Source organism: Gossypium arboreum, chromosome 6 (assembly GCF_025698485.1).
Source record: "Gossypium arboreum isolate Shixiya-1 chromosome 6, ASM2569848v2, whole genome shotgun sequence".
In the NCBI taxonomy this organism is placed as follows: domain Eukaryota; kingdom Viridiplantae; phylum Streptophyta; class Magnoliopsida; order Malvales; family Malvaceae; genus Gossypium; species Gossypium arboreum.
Window position 1 is genome coordinate 61,406,259 of NC_069075.1, and position 17,576 is coordinate 61,423,834.

At 39.0% G+C, this 17,576-nt stretch overlaps 1 long non-coding RNA gene and 1 other non-coding gene across 2 annotated transcripts; one reads left to right on the plus strand and one right to left on the minus strand.

The window, feature by feature from the left end:
* The first annotated feature begins 816 nt into the window (after positions 1–816).
* LOC128294970 (small nucleolar RNA R71) lies at positions 817–923 on the plus strand. Its single transcript, XR_008285277.1, has one exon. It is a non-coding gene; the product is annotated as a small nucleolar RNA R71 (small nucleolar RNA).
* Positions 924–16,068: 15,145 nt separating this feature from the next.
* Positions 16,069–17,275, minus strand: LOC128293726 (uncharacterized). The gene is made up of 2 exons (XR_008283909.1): positions 17,198–17,275; positions 16,069–16,389 (listed from the first exon to the last, which is right to left on the minus strand). It is a non-coding gene; the product is annotated as an uncharacterized LOC128293726 (long non-coding RNA).
* Between the last annotated feature and the right edge of the window lie 301 nt (positions 17,276–17,576).

The following is a 17,576-nucleotide window of genomic DNA, read 5'->3' on the forward strand; positions in this document are numbered from 1 at the left end:
AGCTTCAGCATGCTCCTTTTCAGCTTCAATGATGTTGGGCTCTACCGTTTTTTCGCTCCTTAATGTTAGCGCTTTACAATGCTCCTTCCCTAGATTTCTTAGATTTTTCGTATCACTAGGTAAAGTACCTTGTGGACGGTTCCTAAGTTCAGTAGCAAGCTGGCCCACTTGATTCTCCAAATTTAATTATCATGGCATCATTTTTTGCCATGTATGCCTTCAATAAATTCTCTAAGCTATTGGACGATTCAGCCTGAACTAGTTTCTGAACTTTCTGTGAAAAATTAGGCGGCTGGGTTGGTCTAGGTTCGGCATAGTTGTTACTGCCTACAGCCCCTTGGTTACTCCAGGAAAGATTGCCACGATGGGTTGTAAAAGTTGGATTGCAACCCTTGCCTTCCTCGGTTCTGGTTCTGATTACCTATGTAGTACATGGATTCTGGGTTTGACGAACATTCTTCAAATACATGTCCTTCCCTACAATAGACACAGGCTATATTCTCATATTGGTTAGGTGGTTGAGCTGCAAAACTGTTAGACCCATTAGTGGTAAGATTCTTTAACATTGAAGATATAGAAGATACCTAGGATGCAAGTGAAGTGAGAGCGTCCACTTCATGGATTCCAGCAACTCGTCTTCTTGACATTGCTCGATTGGTTGGCCACTGATAATTGTTACTAGTGATCCTCTCGATGATTTCATAAGCCTCATTGTAAGACTTAGATAAGATACCACCGTTAGCAGAAGCATCTACTACTATCCTTGTGTGAGCGTTGAGACCATTGTAAAATGTCTCAAGTTGGATGCAATGCGAAATTCTGTGATGAGGGCACTTTCGTAATAACTCTTTAAATCTTTCCCATGCCTCATACAAGGACTCATCATCCATTTGTTGGAAAGAAGTAATCTCATTTCTCAACTTAGCAATCTTGCTAGGCGGGAAATACTTCACAAGAAATCTCCCTCCTAACTCTTGCCATGTAGAAATCGAGTTCGGTGGCAGTGAGTTTAACCAGGCTCGAGCTCTGTCCCTCAGCGAGTATGGGAACAGTTTTAATCGTAATGCATCTTCGGGTACTCCGGCTAGCTTGAAAGAGTCGCTCACCTCCATAAACAGTCTTAAATGAAGATGATGATCTTCAGTAAGCATTCCACTGAATTGGCCCACTATCTGAAGCATCTGAAACATGACTGGCTTCAACTCGAATTGTTGTGCCTCGATCTCAGGTCTTCTAATACCTGGATTAAGGTCATTAAAAACTGGCACGGCATATTGTCGTAAAGCTCTATCCCTATCATCAGCAATAAGGATAGGATTTTGAGCAAGGTTTGCTCCGTTTCCTTGATTGATATTCTCGAAATTCATCACTTCGTTCCTTCTCTGGTTCGCTTGTCTTCTTCGTTGGCAAAAGGTTCGTTCTATTTCAGGGTCCACTAGGAGTAAGTCGATAATTCGGTCAATACTCATAAACACCTGAAATAATCAGAGAAGAATTAATTAAGTAAGTAAAATTGAACAGGAAAATAAAGGACCAAAATGTAAAAATAAATTCACAAATAAATTTTTTTTAAACAGTCCCCGGCAACGGCGCCAAAAACTTGGAACGGTGGAAATGTGCAAGTGTGCACAATCGTAACAAGTAATAAAGTGACAAGTAAATGTCGAGTTATCGTACCCACAAGGACTGTAAAAAGCAATATTTATGAAATTAATTAAAGCACTTTGGTAAGGTAAAAATGATTTTGGTTTGAAAAGAGTGATTTATAAACTAAGATTTCAAAACTAAGCAAACAATTTAAATAAAATAAAAGAGTTCTAGTGCACGATTTCAATTACGATTTAATCAAGATGATATAATTGTGTTGGATTAATTATACCTTTTTAACTTAGAAATATTAAATTCATGCTTACGCTGTTATGAATAAATTCACGGCAACCTAGTAATTTGCTAACTTATGAACATATTTACTAATTAGAAAATTCTATTTATCTCTTGAACATATCCCTATGCCAATTCAACCGACTAAACAGATTTAATAAAGTAAACATGCTATCGCACATACATACTTATTGAATTAAATTATATCTCGCATATTCCTATGTCAATTCAACCGATTAATTCAACTTAATAAACATGTAAAAGATCATGTGAAGTAACAAAGTAGCCATACTTTGAAACAATTTAATCACAACAATCTTGCAAGTTATGCAAGACATATGTATCGCCAAATACAATGCTGATTTAATTTTTAGTTACCTTAGAAGAATTGAACATGCACTGATTAAGTACTGAGTCCATTAATTGCAATTTCAATCCGTTTAAACAATTAATTCTTTAGTTATCTAAATAATTATAATGTCAGATAACCTAAGCAAGCTTTTACTTCATCAAGCATTTCACTAAGGCCTATAACAGCATAAACACTATTTTAATAATTCAAGTAGGCAAAATATAATTAACCCAACACGAATTAAATTAAAGCTAAATTGATTAAAATAACCATTTCAACAACAATATTTTTCATAGATATGTTCATCATAAAAACAACAGAAATTAAAAAGAAAGGGAACTGAAAGCAAATCTAGTGTTTGTCTGCGGCTTGACTGTTGCTCCGTTCTTAGTCTCTGTTGTCTTCGCCGAGCAAGGCTTCTATGATTCCTTGATTGCTGCCCAAGATGGCTGAAGAAAACCTCTTTCTCAAGAGAGGAAATCGGCACAAGAGAAAGGAAAATGGGGTGGAAAAATGGAGAGGAAACTTTGAGAGAAGTGAAGAGAGGATGGGAGAATATTGTGGAATGAGGGATGCTTTGAAATGGCCAGCATAGGGTGGCTTTTATAGCTGAAGGAGGCTGCTAAAAATAGCAAATTCAGCAGCCAAGAGAGCCCTCCCATAGCCGGCCACACACATGGCAAGGTTGAAGCTTTCAACCTTGCTAAAAATAGGCTGGGCCAAATCTACAAAGCCTAAAATAAAGGTGGGGTTTGAACGTAATTTGGAGATTTTTCAAGGGCCTTTTTGTAAGCATATTTTATCAGCTAATTTGCTTATTTGGGTCAGCCAATGGACGGTTCTGGTCAGCCCAATTAGCGGCTGGTTTGGCTCACTTCATTCGGTTCAATTAGTGCGGTTCACTAGGCTCTTTCTTCATAATTAATTAAAATTAATTCACTTAACCTAAATTAAATAGGAAATAAATTAAAATTAATTTAATTATGAATTAATACACATTTCTGGACCGTCTTGGGCTAGAAATTAATTGGCCTCGATACTTCAAATTGCTCTCGGTTTTGTTCTTCTCGTAGTGTTCACCGAGCCTTTTTTCTCCAATTGTGTAATTCTATCAAAAATAACCAAATTTAATCAAAATTAACTATAAAATTAATTAAAATTCATAATGCTCATATTTTTAACATAAGTTAATTATTTTATAATATTTAATTATTTTTTTGACTAGAATTTAACCGAATTTGCATGAATTTAAGTAGAATTGGGTATGAAAAAGTATATAAATTTTTGTGTTTCCAGTTTGCAACATAAAACCTCCATATTAAAAGAACAACAACAATTTGGCCCTTTTACAATTAACCATCCAATTTTTATTTTACGCAATTAAGTCTTTTTATTTAATCAGACACTCAAACAACAAAATTAAATCACGAAAATTTCACAAATATCAATTCACACATAATAAACACAGAAAATAATTTTTAAATATTTTTTACTCAGATTCGTGGTCCCGAAACCACCATTCCGACTAGGGTCTAAATCGGGTTGTTATAAGGACTGTGTAGAGGTGACAATCTGTGAATATCGTGCCATGTGGATATATATAGGTAGGAGGATGAGAGAAAAGAATAAGGGGGATTCCTTATTCTTGTTTACACGTTCTTCTCTTTAGAAATTATTATCTTCTTCTTTAACCATCTTGAAGAAGAAGAGGTTGGAGCCATGGGAGACTCTACATGTTGCAGTAGTCATAGGCATGGATGTCTAGGAGAAAAAACTAATTAAGGAAAAGTTGTTAGGCCCAAGGAAACACTAGCGTTCAGGAAATCTATAGAGACAAGAATATGGGAACAAGGTGAATTTCTGCACCCTGCTTCCAGGTACAAAATGAGGATATATTACTTGCATGAACTAGGAAATGCATTAATTATGTTGTTGAGTCATGACAAGCTAATTTTATTGCTTTAAGATAGATGATAATAGATGCAAGTATTGCATGATAACTAGGAATAAACCTATATGGGATAGATGAAGTTAGGATGGGAAATGGGGAGTGAACCTTTAGTTACCACCTCAGACGAAGCTTCAAACCTTGTGAAGGGAACACTGCAATGTTTAAGCATCAAGGTTAGGTGGTGTAAAAGAGATAATGGAAGGAATATCTTGAAAATGAAATCATGGAATGGTATTTTCTGCGAAGGCGATATCGAATTGCCCTTTGGGGTGAGACAATGGTGACAATATATGGCGTAAGACCATAAATGAAAGACATTATGGCAGTACGGTATGACGTACGTAGCATATCACCATGGATGAAAGATGCCACGGTAGCATCATACATGGGAAAATGCATATGGCGTAAAACCATGGATGAAGGATGTCATGGCAACCTAGTATAGGGTATAACGTGTAAGGCTATTGATGAAAGATGCCATGGAAACTAGGTATGATAAGTAAGACCATGAATGGAAGGCTCTATGGTATCATAAGATAGTACACTAGTACAGAAGATCAATGTAACACAATGGGAGAGAGGCTTCATAGAACCATCAAAACAGTAAACATGGGGAGGTTATATTACGGAAATAGGTGTAAGACCTTAGCTCGGCTAAGGAACCTAAAGGACTTTTTTGGTAACGGAGAACATATACTCTGCCAAGATGTTAAACATGGGGGTTAAGCTAAGTCAAACCGTGGTGGTATGGCATTCTGAAATATTAGAATGTTAGCTAGAATAACAAAGTGGAAAGGTCCGATAAGATGTACGGTGTGCGACCTCAATGGGTAAACTTGCTATATGAGGTACGTCATGGATTAAGAACTAAAAACAGCATGAATGACATGATAAATTGTAGGTATGCATAAAAAAGGTTCACCCAAGGCATGGATCTCAAAATTAATAAAGGAATTCACCAAGGAATAATGCAAATTGGAGCCAACAGTACGACAATTAAGTCTACTAGAGAAGTGACGATTCTTATAAGGATAAAGATCCGCAGGTGAGGGTCCACAAGGACGGAATAAGTCCGTTGACACCTCGAAGATAATAGTTCGCCAAGGTCTGCACTATCTGATGAATTGTATCATGAAAGAATGCAACTGTACTCATAACAAGATTGAGTTGGGACAACAATAAGCTATAAAAGAAATGGACAAATAAACACAAGTTCAGAAGAATCTGCAATACATCAAATGGTGAAAAGGAGTCTAATTTTCTACCCAGACCTTTTTTCTTTTTGTTGTAACACCCCTTACCCAATCCTGAGACTGGGACAAGGTACTAGGCATTAACATACATAAACTGGGTATTTTCGAAAAAATACGGGTCATAAAATTTCATTTCAAACTAAAACCGATCAAACAAGATCATATTATCCTTATTACGGACCTACAATGTCCAAAACATATATTATCCTTATTACGGACCTACAATGTCCAAAACATACATTAAAAGAAATCAAGAACTAAATCTAGAACTTAAGAAAATTCTAAGAAAGTTTCTAGGTTTAAGCCTCACACGCCCGTGTGGAGGCAATGCACATGCCCGTGTGTATTGGGACACAACCGTGTCCCATACTCGTGTGGAATTACTAAAATTTATTTTTCATTTTGAACCTACAGGGGTTTTCACACGGCCGAGCACACACCTATGTCCCTGGCTCGTGTCCCTCACACTGCCTGGACACTCCCATGTCATCGCCCATGTCCAAAAACCTGTACATTCTGTTTATGACGTCATCACTAATTTAGGGGCACATGGCCATGGCATACGCCCATGCGCTAGGCCGTTTCCTCCACATAGTTAAGACACACAACCGTGTCTCTGCCCATGTGTTTACTACCATGCATACTGACTTAGGAATTTTATGTGCAGGGGACACACGGTCATTCAACATGCCCATTGGCTAGACCGTTGTGTCTACCTGTGTGGACCATTTAAAGGCTATTTTCCAAGCCAATAGTCACTCATACATTCAAACATACTTTATAACTTGCAACATGACATATTCAAGCACTCAAATAATCCACACCATGGCACTCTCACATCTTCATAGAGTCATCCTATTGCACATTCATTTGTTACGCTATTTAGAGGCATTCCACACCAATTTCATGCATTATTAAACTTATTATCACGACTTCAAATTGTGCATTCATACTTATAGTCATTTTAAGCCATTAGGTCATCCCTTATCCTTTAGAACCCAATTCATACTTTACCAGACATTCATTGGTCAACATCATATTACATCATTACCTTGCACTCACCAAGCAATAACATATCCTACCATCAAGACACAAGCACACACATGCATGGGTAATTAGATTACAACCCAGATGATCAAATATGAGCCATATCACATGGCCATTACAAAATGAATCATCATTATCATAGGCCTTCACAATTTGGCCAAATAGCATGACACAAACCACAAAATGACCAAGTTTCCTATACATGCCATACTCAAAATAATAATTTCACTATACCTAATAGTCTTTTGATAGTGTGATTGAATACTCTGACAGCTTCTGATTCTCGAGCTAGCATGGCGGAACTACAAAGGATGGAAAGAGAGGGGAGTAAGCATTAAAGCTTAGTAAGTGCACATACAAATAATATGAAATGGCAGTAAGGAATCAACATATAGAAACATAGCAACATATACATAAAGATTATTCATCATTCAAACCTTCTTGCTTAGTCATCATACGGACATATATATATATACGTGCTCATCGTAAATCGATCTTTATTAAGGCATTATTCATAAGTTTAGCATGCATACCTATACTCATCGTAAAGTATCCATAACCATACCTCTTTCATATGTCCTCCTTGGGACTCTTATTACATTCATTAAATTACCCGTTAAACTCTCAGAATACTATTAGATACGCAAAAACCTTGCACATAAGTGCCACATATACAACGTAGCCGAAGCTACCACATAACATGTAACACATCCATAATGAACTCTGACCTCTCAACGAGCTCAAATGTTACATGAATCACATCCATTATGTGACACCCCTAAATTGACCCTAGTCGAAAAGTGGTTTCGGGACCACAAAATCGAGTCATAAAAATAATTAGCCGTCATATTTTATGTTTATTATATGTGAATATGAATGTGTGAAAGTTTTAATGTAACACCCCGAACCCGAGACCGTCGCCGGAGTCGAACGCGAGGTGTTAACAGACTTCAACCCATTTATTAACAATTTTCAGACAAGCTGCCAATCTGAGTACTAGTCGCTCCAAAATTCATAACTTGAGTTTTACAACTCGAAAATCAGTTCCGTAAATTTTTCCTGAAACTAGACTCATATGTCCATCTACATATTTTTTCTAGAATTTTGGTCGATCCAATTAGTACAGTTTATTAGTTAAAGTCTCGCCTGTTGTAGGGATCGACTACACTGACCTTTGTGCGTTACGAATTGGATATCTCCCTGTACAGGGCTTCAATACTAATGCCGTTTGTTTCTGTAGAAACTAGACTCAGAGAGGAATCTACATATATGGAATGACTCCTAATTATCTCTGGTTAATTTACAATGATTTTCCAAAGTTGGAACAGGGATCCAGAAACCGTTCTGGCCCTATTCCACAAGAACTTTAAAATCTGTTAACTTATAACTCATATGACCATTTCGTTTCTTCCATATGAAAGTAGATTCATCAAGGTACACTTACATAATTTATTTGCTATTTAATACCATTCCTACTATTTTTAGTGATTTTTCACATCCACGTCACTGCTGCTGTCAGCATCTGCCTTTAGTAGGCTTTACCTATTTCATACTTTCCATGATTCAATCGGCCCTTTTTACATACATAGCACAAAGTGTGATCATGATTAACCATTCCAATGGCTAATCGTTTCAAAATAATTCCATACCTCATAAGGGTCAACATACAAACGATTATAGTTCTATGCTAAAACGATATAAGCCATTTTCGCATGGCTATCTAAGTTTACACAAACCGGAAGGTACATGACCTTCAACAAAGGATGGTCCTATACATGCCATTTCAAAGTTCAACCAAAATTTGTACCAAAATGGGGCTTCGATAGTGTGGATGACTTGACTTCTTTGATCCCGAATCCGATAGCTAACGAGCGAAACCTATAAAACAGAGAGCCAAAACAACGGGTAAGCATTTTAATGCTTAGTAAGTCTCAAGCAATGAAATCAGCTTTGACTAAGGTATTTTATTCACATGGCTAATTAAACCACTTTACTAATTCACATTCCCATACTCATACTTATTTCACATCACCGACCCTTATGTTCATACACAAAGAACAACTTAGCCCAAGGCCGGTAGCTCGTTTATCAACTTAGCGATACTTACTTGTAAGAATTCAATTAGTACAAGCACATACAAACATACCTCATTGCTGGAATTTTCACAAGTGTATAAGCTGAAATTTTCACAGCAAGATTGCTCACTTCGAATCACATACTTTCGGATTTAACCGGATATAGCGATCAGACGATTGCCTTGGTCATAACCCGGATTTGGTGACTTGCACAAAGGCCTTCGGTCTTAGCCGGATATATCAACTCGCATACGAATGCCTTGGTCTTAGCCCGGATATATCAACTCGCACAAATGCCTTTGGTCTTAGCCCGGATATATCAACTTCGCACGAATGCCTTCGGTCTTAGCCGGATATATCAACTCGCACGAATGCCTTGGTCTTAGCCCGGATATATCAACTCGCACGAATGCCTTGGTCTTAGCCGGATATATTTCCAATGTTCACTTACACATATATCAATATTCAAGACACGTCCATAGTTCATTTTCGTTACTAAAGCTCTAACACAAAATATCTATCAACCTTTACTATTTCGGCTCAATGGCCACACAAACAAGGAGCATAATTTTGATATAATTCAAGTAGGGTCATCACTCAAGACTTACCTTGAATGTTGTCGAGCGATTTCGACGGCTATTCAACTACTTTTTCCTTCCCTTTATCGGATTTAGCTCCCTTTGCTCTTGAGCTAATTCACACAAATTTAACTTATTAAAATCTCATCATGATAGCTTATGGCGAATATGACAAGGAGTGTAAATGGTCATATGGCCATCCTTTAGCTCAAATACACAATGGTCATGCACATTTTACATCACAACAAGCAATTCAATACATTCAAACATCAACGTGAAGTTCAAAGTACTTGGCCCTTATATACATACATCCACATATTTAAGCTCAAGAATTTTAACATAACATCAAGTGCTCAAATTACTCATGTGGCCGATTACACATGGTCATAAATACACAAAATCAAAAATAATTTCAAGGTTTTTCACACTATACATGTACTAGGCCGAATGTACATGCAAATTTCACAACATTCTTCAACAAATTTCTTCTTTAAACAAACATATTTATCACTTTCTTCATAATCAAAATATCATGTGCAAACATATATACACATATAGGTGCATGGCGAATCTCAAGGTGTTCATAACCTCTAAAACACAAATTTTACCAATCAAGTAACAAGCATAAATCATGCTCATGAATGCATCATGGCGAATACATCACAATCATACCCCATTGAACTTTGGTCATGGTTAAACAAAGAACTCAATGTCTTACTCAAGATTGCTACAAAGAAATTTCAAGAGTAGTCAATCCATCATTGCATGCATCATTAGCAAGCTTCACATTTAGCATGCAATGGCTTTAACACAATATCAACCTTGGCCAAATACCATTTTTCATGGCATAACAAGGATTTGAACCATGGCTAACATGCACATCAAGTTAGCAACCAAAACAAGCATGAATCTCATGACACAACCTCATACATACCTTAATCTTGATGCAAGTTTAGCCAAATCTCCTTCTAGATCTCTTCTAAACAAAGAAAATGAAGCAAAAATCTCTTCTTCCTCTTAGGAATTTCGGCCAAAGGAAGGAGGGGAAAAGATGAACAATTTTTTGTTTTTTCTTTCTTAGTCTTTGCTCAAAGAAAGGATGAATGACAACTTTTTTTTTTTTTTCTTTCTCTCTAGCTACGGCACCAAGGGGGGCATCCATGCTCATTTTTTTTTTTTCATTTCTTAATTCTTTCTACATAATGCACTAACTAAACATGTTGGAAACATGTCCCTTGCCCATAATCTAGACATGGTCAGGCCACTCATTCAAAATAAATGGAGTATTTGACATGCAACTCCATTTATTTTGCTTCATTCCTTTATTAACCTCTTGAAATTAGCTACATATTTTTAAATCCTTTCACATGAGTCCTTTTCTTTCAATTCACAATCAAATTAACTAAATCAAAGAATTCAAAATTCACACACGAGCACACACATATTATAGGCATCAAAATAAATTTTAAATTATTTTTATGCCTCGGTTTTGTGGTACCGAAACCACATTCCGACTAGGGTCAATTTTGGGCTGTCACAACTCTCCCTACTTAAGAAATTTTCGTCCCGAAAATCTTACCGTAAATAGGGTTGGGTATCGCTCTTTCATAGAGTTCTCGGTTTCCCAAGTAGCTTCTTCTATCCCGTGTTTGAGCCATAACACTTTCACTAGCGGAACCCGCTTGTTTCGCAACTCTTTCACTTCACGTGCGGGATACGAATCGGTTCTTCCTCATAACTCATATTGGCTTGAATTTCAACCTCGATGGACTAATCACGTGCGATGGATCGATCTATAGCGTCGAAGCATCGAAACATGAAAGACATCGTGAATCTTTTCGAGTTCGGGGCAAAATCGACGATATGCGATCGGACCGACTCGCCGGATATCTCATATGGCCCGATGAACCTCGGGCTCAACTTGCCCTTACTACCGAATCGAGTATCTTTTTCCACGGCGAAACTTTAAGAAACACTTTATCTCCCACCGATACTCAATGTCCTTTCGTTTCAAATCCGATACGATTTTCGACGATCGGAGGCTATCTTGATTTTCACGGATTACTTTTACTTTCATTCAGCATCTTTAATCAAATCCACTCCAAAAATTTTGTTCTCACCGAGCTCGGTCCAAAACAATGGTGTACGGCATTTACGCCCGCACAAAGCCTCGTAAGGCGCCATCTTAATACTTGATTGAAAACTATTGTTGTGCTTAATTCAATCAAAGGTAGGTACCGCTCCCATGAACCATCGAACTCGAGGATGCAACATCTTAACATATCCTCAAGTATCCGAATTATACGCCGGATTGACCATCGGTTTGGGGTGAAAGGCGGTCTTTGAAATGCAACTTGGTGCCCAATGCTTCTTGTAATTTCTTCCAAAATCGCGAGGTGAACCTCGGATCTCTATCCGACACAATGTAAATCGGTACCCGTGTAATCTCTGTCGAGAAACGTATAATTCAGCTAGTTTATCCAATGAAAATCCATACGCATTGGGATAAAGTGAGCCGACTTAGTCGGTCTATCAATAATAACCCAAATTGCATCCTTCTTACTTGTCGACAACGGCGGTCCGGACACAAAGTCCATTGTGACTCGATCCCATTTCCACTCGGGTATTGTGATCGGTGAAGTAACCTCGAAGGCACTTGATGCTCCGCTTTCACTTGTTGACATATTAAACATCTTGCAACAAAATCGGAGATGTCTCGTTTCATACCATGCCACCAAAACCGACGTTTCAACTCATTGTACATCTTCGTACTCCCGTGGATTGCCATTCGGCTACAATGAGCTTCGCTCGAATTATCGAAATAAGTTCAATTCTTTGGAACACACAAACGACTTCGGACCTCAAACAATCGTCATCATCAATTTGAAACTCCGATTCCTTGTTCGTAACACACTCATTTGCTTTTGCACGCAACTCCTCATCAATTTTCCGAGCTTCACGAATTTGATGAGTCAACAATGGTTTGGCCTTTAATTCGCTACTAACACATTGTCGGGTAGGATAGACAAGTGTACATTCATCGTCAGAAGCAAACAAAGTGATTTCGCTTAAGGCATCCGCAACCACATTAGCCTTTCCGGGTGATAGTCAATGACCAGCTCATAATCCTTTAACAAATCGAGCCAACGTCTTTGTCGCAGATTTAAGTCTCTTTGAGTCATCAAATATTTGAGACTTTTGTGATCCGAATACACATGGCACTTCTCACCAAATAAGTAATGTCGCCATATCTTTAAGGCGAATACGATGGCGACCAATTCGAGATCATGGGTCGGATAATTTTTCTCATGTGGCTTTAATTGTCTCGACGATAGGCCACAACTCGACCTTCTTGCATCAATACGCAACCTAACCCAAGTAGGGAGGCGTCACTATAGATGACAAACTCTTTGCCGATTCGGTCAGATGTACTAATCTTGGAGCTTCCGTCAAATGAGTTTTCAATTGGTCAAAACTTTTCCGACACTTTTCCGTCCATTCAAACTTGACATCTTTCTCAAGCGGTTTACGTCATGGGTGTGGCTATCATCGAGAATCCTTTTACAAACCGTCGGTAGTAACCGCAAGTCCCAAAAAGCTCGAACCTCAAGAATATTTCTTGGAGGTTTCGAGTTAAGTATGGCTGAAATTTTGCTTGGGTCGACTCGAATACCGATGCAGATACCACGTGACCCAAGAAGCTAACCTCTCTTAACCGTAACTCACACTTGCTAAACTTAGCATATAACCGCTTATCCCGTAAAATTTGCAACACTAATCTCGGTGCTCCGCATGTTCGGTCTCATCTCTTGAATAGACCAAGATGTCGTCGATGAACACAACTACTGAACCGATCCAAATATGATCCAAGATCCGATTCATCAAATCCATAAATACCGTAGGGCATTAGTGAGCCCGAACGGCATCACTAAGAACTCGTAGTGACCATATCTCGCTCAAGGCGGTTTGGGTATGTCCGAATCTCGGATTCATGAATCGATAATAGCCCGATCTCAAATCTATTTTTGAGAACACCGAGGCTCCTTCGCTTGATCGAACAAATCATCGATACGTGGTAACGGATACTTGTTCTTTATTGTCACTTTATTAAGTCGACGATAGTCGATGCACAACCTCATGGTTCCGTCCTTCTTTTCACAAACAACACCGGTGCACCCCAAGGTGAAAAACTCCGGGCGAGCAAAACCTCTATCCATCAACTCTTGCAACCGAGCTTTCAACTCCTTTAATTCCGTTGGTGCCATACGATATGGAGCTATCGAAATCGGTGTGGTCCTGTACAAGCTCAATGCCAAACTCTATCTCCGAACAGTGGCAAACCCGGCAATTCTTGGGAAAACGTCCGGTATTCACAAACCACCGCACATGATTTGGGTTCTATTCCTAACTCCTTATCATCAAGTACATACGCAAGGTATGCTTCACACCCTTTTCTTACATATTTCGGGCCAACATTGATGATATTACAGTGGCAACCCCTTCAAGTTCAGAGACTCAACTCGGATCATCTCGTTGTTTATGCATCTCAAATCAATAGTCTTGCTTTTGCAATTCACAACCGCATCATGCACGGTCAACCAATCCAACCCAAGAATAACATCAAATTCATCGAACGGCAAAAGCATCAAGTCCATGGAAAAGCAGTACCTCAATTACTAGGGGCATTTCTTACACACTTTGTCGACCAGCACATAACGACCCAAAGGATTTGACACCGAATTACGAACTCAAGAGACTCAATAGGCAAAGTCTTCTTGGATGCTAAGGTTTCGCATATATAAGAATGAGTAGAACCAGGTCAATCAAAGCAATCACATTAGTATCAAAGAGAGTGAAAGTACCAGATAACATCCGGCGAGGAGGCATCCTCGCGCGCACGATAGCATAAGTCCTAGCTGGAGCGCGAGCCTCGGATCTGGTCGCGAGATCTCTAGATCCTCTCGACCACCACTAGCCTTGCCCGTATTTCCGGATGGTCTACCTCGGCGGTGGTAGTACCGGTTTCCCACTCCGATCTACATTCTGCTCGGACAACCTCGGGCAATCTTTAATGAAGTGGTCAACTGATCCACACTTGTAACAGAGCGGTCACGGAATCTCTGACTTCCAAAATGCCATTTGCCACAACATCGCACTCGTCCTCTCTCGTCGATCATTCCCACTCTCTGGCGATCGAAGTGATTCGTGTGGTCACAGGGGTCGATCGCGATCTCGTCTAGAAAAGCCCGAAGTGTCTCTAGATCGGCCTAAGCCATCTCTAAGTTTCTTTGATGATGTTGGAAGGGCTTCCCGAATACCTCTTCTGAAACTCCCTTGCTCCCGCTTCGCTTTCCTTTTTCCATACTAAGCTCCTCGGCTTTGCGCTCGCTCGACGAGAGTCACAAACTCTGATTTCCAAAATGCCAACATACAGCTTTATCTCATCATTCAGTCCATCTTGAGCGTTTACACATCACACTTCGAAGAAATGCATTCTCGCAGCGTCTGGCTAAGCCTCACGAATTTTCGCTCATAGTCGGTGAACCGACATGGAACCTTGTTTAAGTTCGAGAAATTCCTTTCGTTTTTGGTCCATAAATCTCGATCGATATACTTTTTCCGAAATTCGGTTTGAAAGAACTCCCAAGTTACTTGTTCGCGGGCACAACAGAAGTCGAGTACTCCACCAATAGTAGGCGTAATCACGTAGCAAGGAGATGGTACACTTTAGGCATTCATCGGTGTACAAGATAGCTCATCGAGTGCCGGATCGTGTTGTCCAACCAAAATTCGACTTGCTCGGCATCATCACTATCCGTAGCTTTAAATTCAGTAGCCCCATGTTTTGGATTCTATCAACTGGGGCTTATTCGACCTTATTTGGTCAATTACCGGAGGCATTGTAGGTCTTGGGGTGTGTTTGTTGGGAATGGAGGTTGTGGAACAGTAGTATTAGTTCGAATGTATTGGTTGAACCAATCATTCATCACGCTATAAAAGGCTTGTCTAGCCTCGTCATTCGGATTGCTAGCAACAGGTTGAGAGTCCGCCGGCGCTGTCCCTTGTCTTGGGGCAGGCGCCACACTCTCCACATCATCAGCTATCGCTTCGGTTGGGATCGGATCCATTACTATAAATAAACACAAGTTCAAACGTCGAAATCACCACACTATCATATAATCACATAAAATGGCATGTATAGCTAGACCCAAACGCATTACGGTAGTCCTAGAATCGACTAAACCGTAGCTCTGATACCAATAAAATTGTAACACCCGAACCCGAGACCGTCAGCGAGTCGAACGCGAGGTGTTAACAGACTTCAACCCATTTATTAACAATTTTCAGACAAGCTGCCAATCTGAGTACTAGTCGCTCCAAAATTCATAACTTGAGTTTTACAACTCGAAAATCAGTTCCGTAAATTTTTCCTGAAACTAGACTCATATGTCCATCTACATATTTTTTCTAGAATTTTGGTCGAGCCAATTAGTACAGTTTATTAGTTAAAGTCTCGCCTGTTGTAGGGATCGACTACACTGACCTTTGTGCGTTACGAATTGGATATCTCCCTGTACAGGGCTTCAATACTAATGCCGTTTGTTTCTGTAGAAACTAGACTCAAAGAGGAATCTACATATATGGAATGACTCCTAATTATCTCTGGTTAATTTACAATGATTTTCCAAAGTTGGAACAGGGATCCAGAAACCGTTCTGGCCCTATTCCACAAGAACTTTAAAATCTGTTAACTTATAACTCATATGACCATTTCGTTTCTTCCATATGAAAGTAGATTCATCAAGGTACACTTACATAATTTATTTGCTATTTAATACCATTCCTACTATTTTTAGTGATTTTTCACATCCACGTCACTGCTGCTGTCAGCATCTGCCTTTAGTAGGCTTTACCTATTTCATACTTTCCATGATTCAATCGGCCCTTTTACATACATAGCACAAAGTGTGATCATGATTAACCATTCCAATGGCTAATCGTTTCAAAATAATTCCATACCTCGTAAGGGTCAACATACAAACGATTATAGTTCTATGCTAAAAACGTATATAAGCCATTTTCGCATGGCTATCTAAGTTTACACAAACCGGAAGGTACATGACCTTCAACAAAGGATGGTCCTATACATGCCATTTCAAAGTTCAACCAAAATTTGTACCAAAATGGGGCTTCGATAGTGTGGATGACTTCGACTTCTTTGATCCCGAATCCGATAGCTAACGAGCGAAACCTATAAAACAGAGAGCCAAAACAACGGGGTAAGCATTTTAATGCTTAGTAAGTCTCAAGCAATGAAATCAGCTTTGACTAAGGTATTTTATTCACATGGCTAATTAAACCACTTTACTAATTCACATTCCCATACTCATACTTATTTCACATCACCGACCCTTATGTTCATACACAAAAGAACAACTTAGCCCAAGGCCGGTAGCTCGTTTATCAACTTAGCGATACTTACTTGTAAGAATTCAATTAGTACAAGCACATACAAACATACCTCATTGCTGGAATTTTCACAAGTGTATAAGCTGAAATTTTCACAGCAAGATTGCTCACTTGAATCACATACTTTCGGATTTAACCGGATATAGCGACTTCAGACGATTGCCTTGGTCATAACCCGGATTTGGTGACTTGCACAAAGGCCTTGGTCTTAGCCCGGATATATCAACTTCGCACGAATGCCTTGGTCTTAGCCGGATATATCAACTCGCACGAATGCCTTCGGTCTTAGCCGGATATATCAACTCGCATACGAATGCCTTGGTCTTAGCCCGGATATATCAACTCGCAGACGAATGCCTTGGTCTTAGCCCGGATATATCAACTCGCACGAATGCCTTCGGTCTTAGCCGGATATATTTCCAATGTTCACTTACACATATATCAATATTCAAGACACGTCCATAGTTCATTTTCGTTACTAAAGCTCTAACACAAAATATCTATCAACCTTTACTATTTCGCTCAATGGCCACACAAACAAGGAGCATAATTTTGATATAATTCAAGTAGGGTCATCACTCAAGACTTACCTTGAATGTTGTCGAGCGATTTCGACGGCTATTCAACTACTTTTTCCTTCCCTTTATCGGATTTAGCTCCCTTTGCTCTTGAGCTAATTCACACAAATTTAACTTATTAAAATCTCATCATGATAGCTTATGGCGAATATGACAAGGAGTGTAAATGGTCATATGGCCATCCTTTAGCTCAAATACACAATGGTCATGCACATTTTACATCACAACAAGCAATTCAATACATTCAAACATCAACGTGAAGTTCAAAGTACTTGGCCCTTATATACATACATCCACATATTTAAGCTCAAGAATTTTAACATAACATCAAGTGCTCAAATTACTCATGTGGCCGATTACACATGGTCATAAATACACAAAATCAAAAATA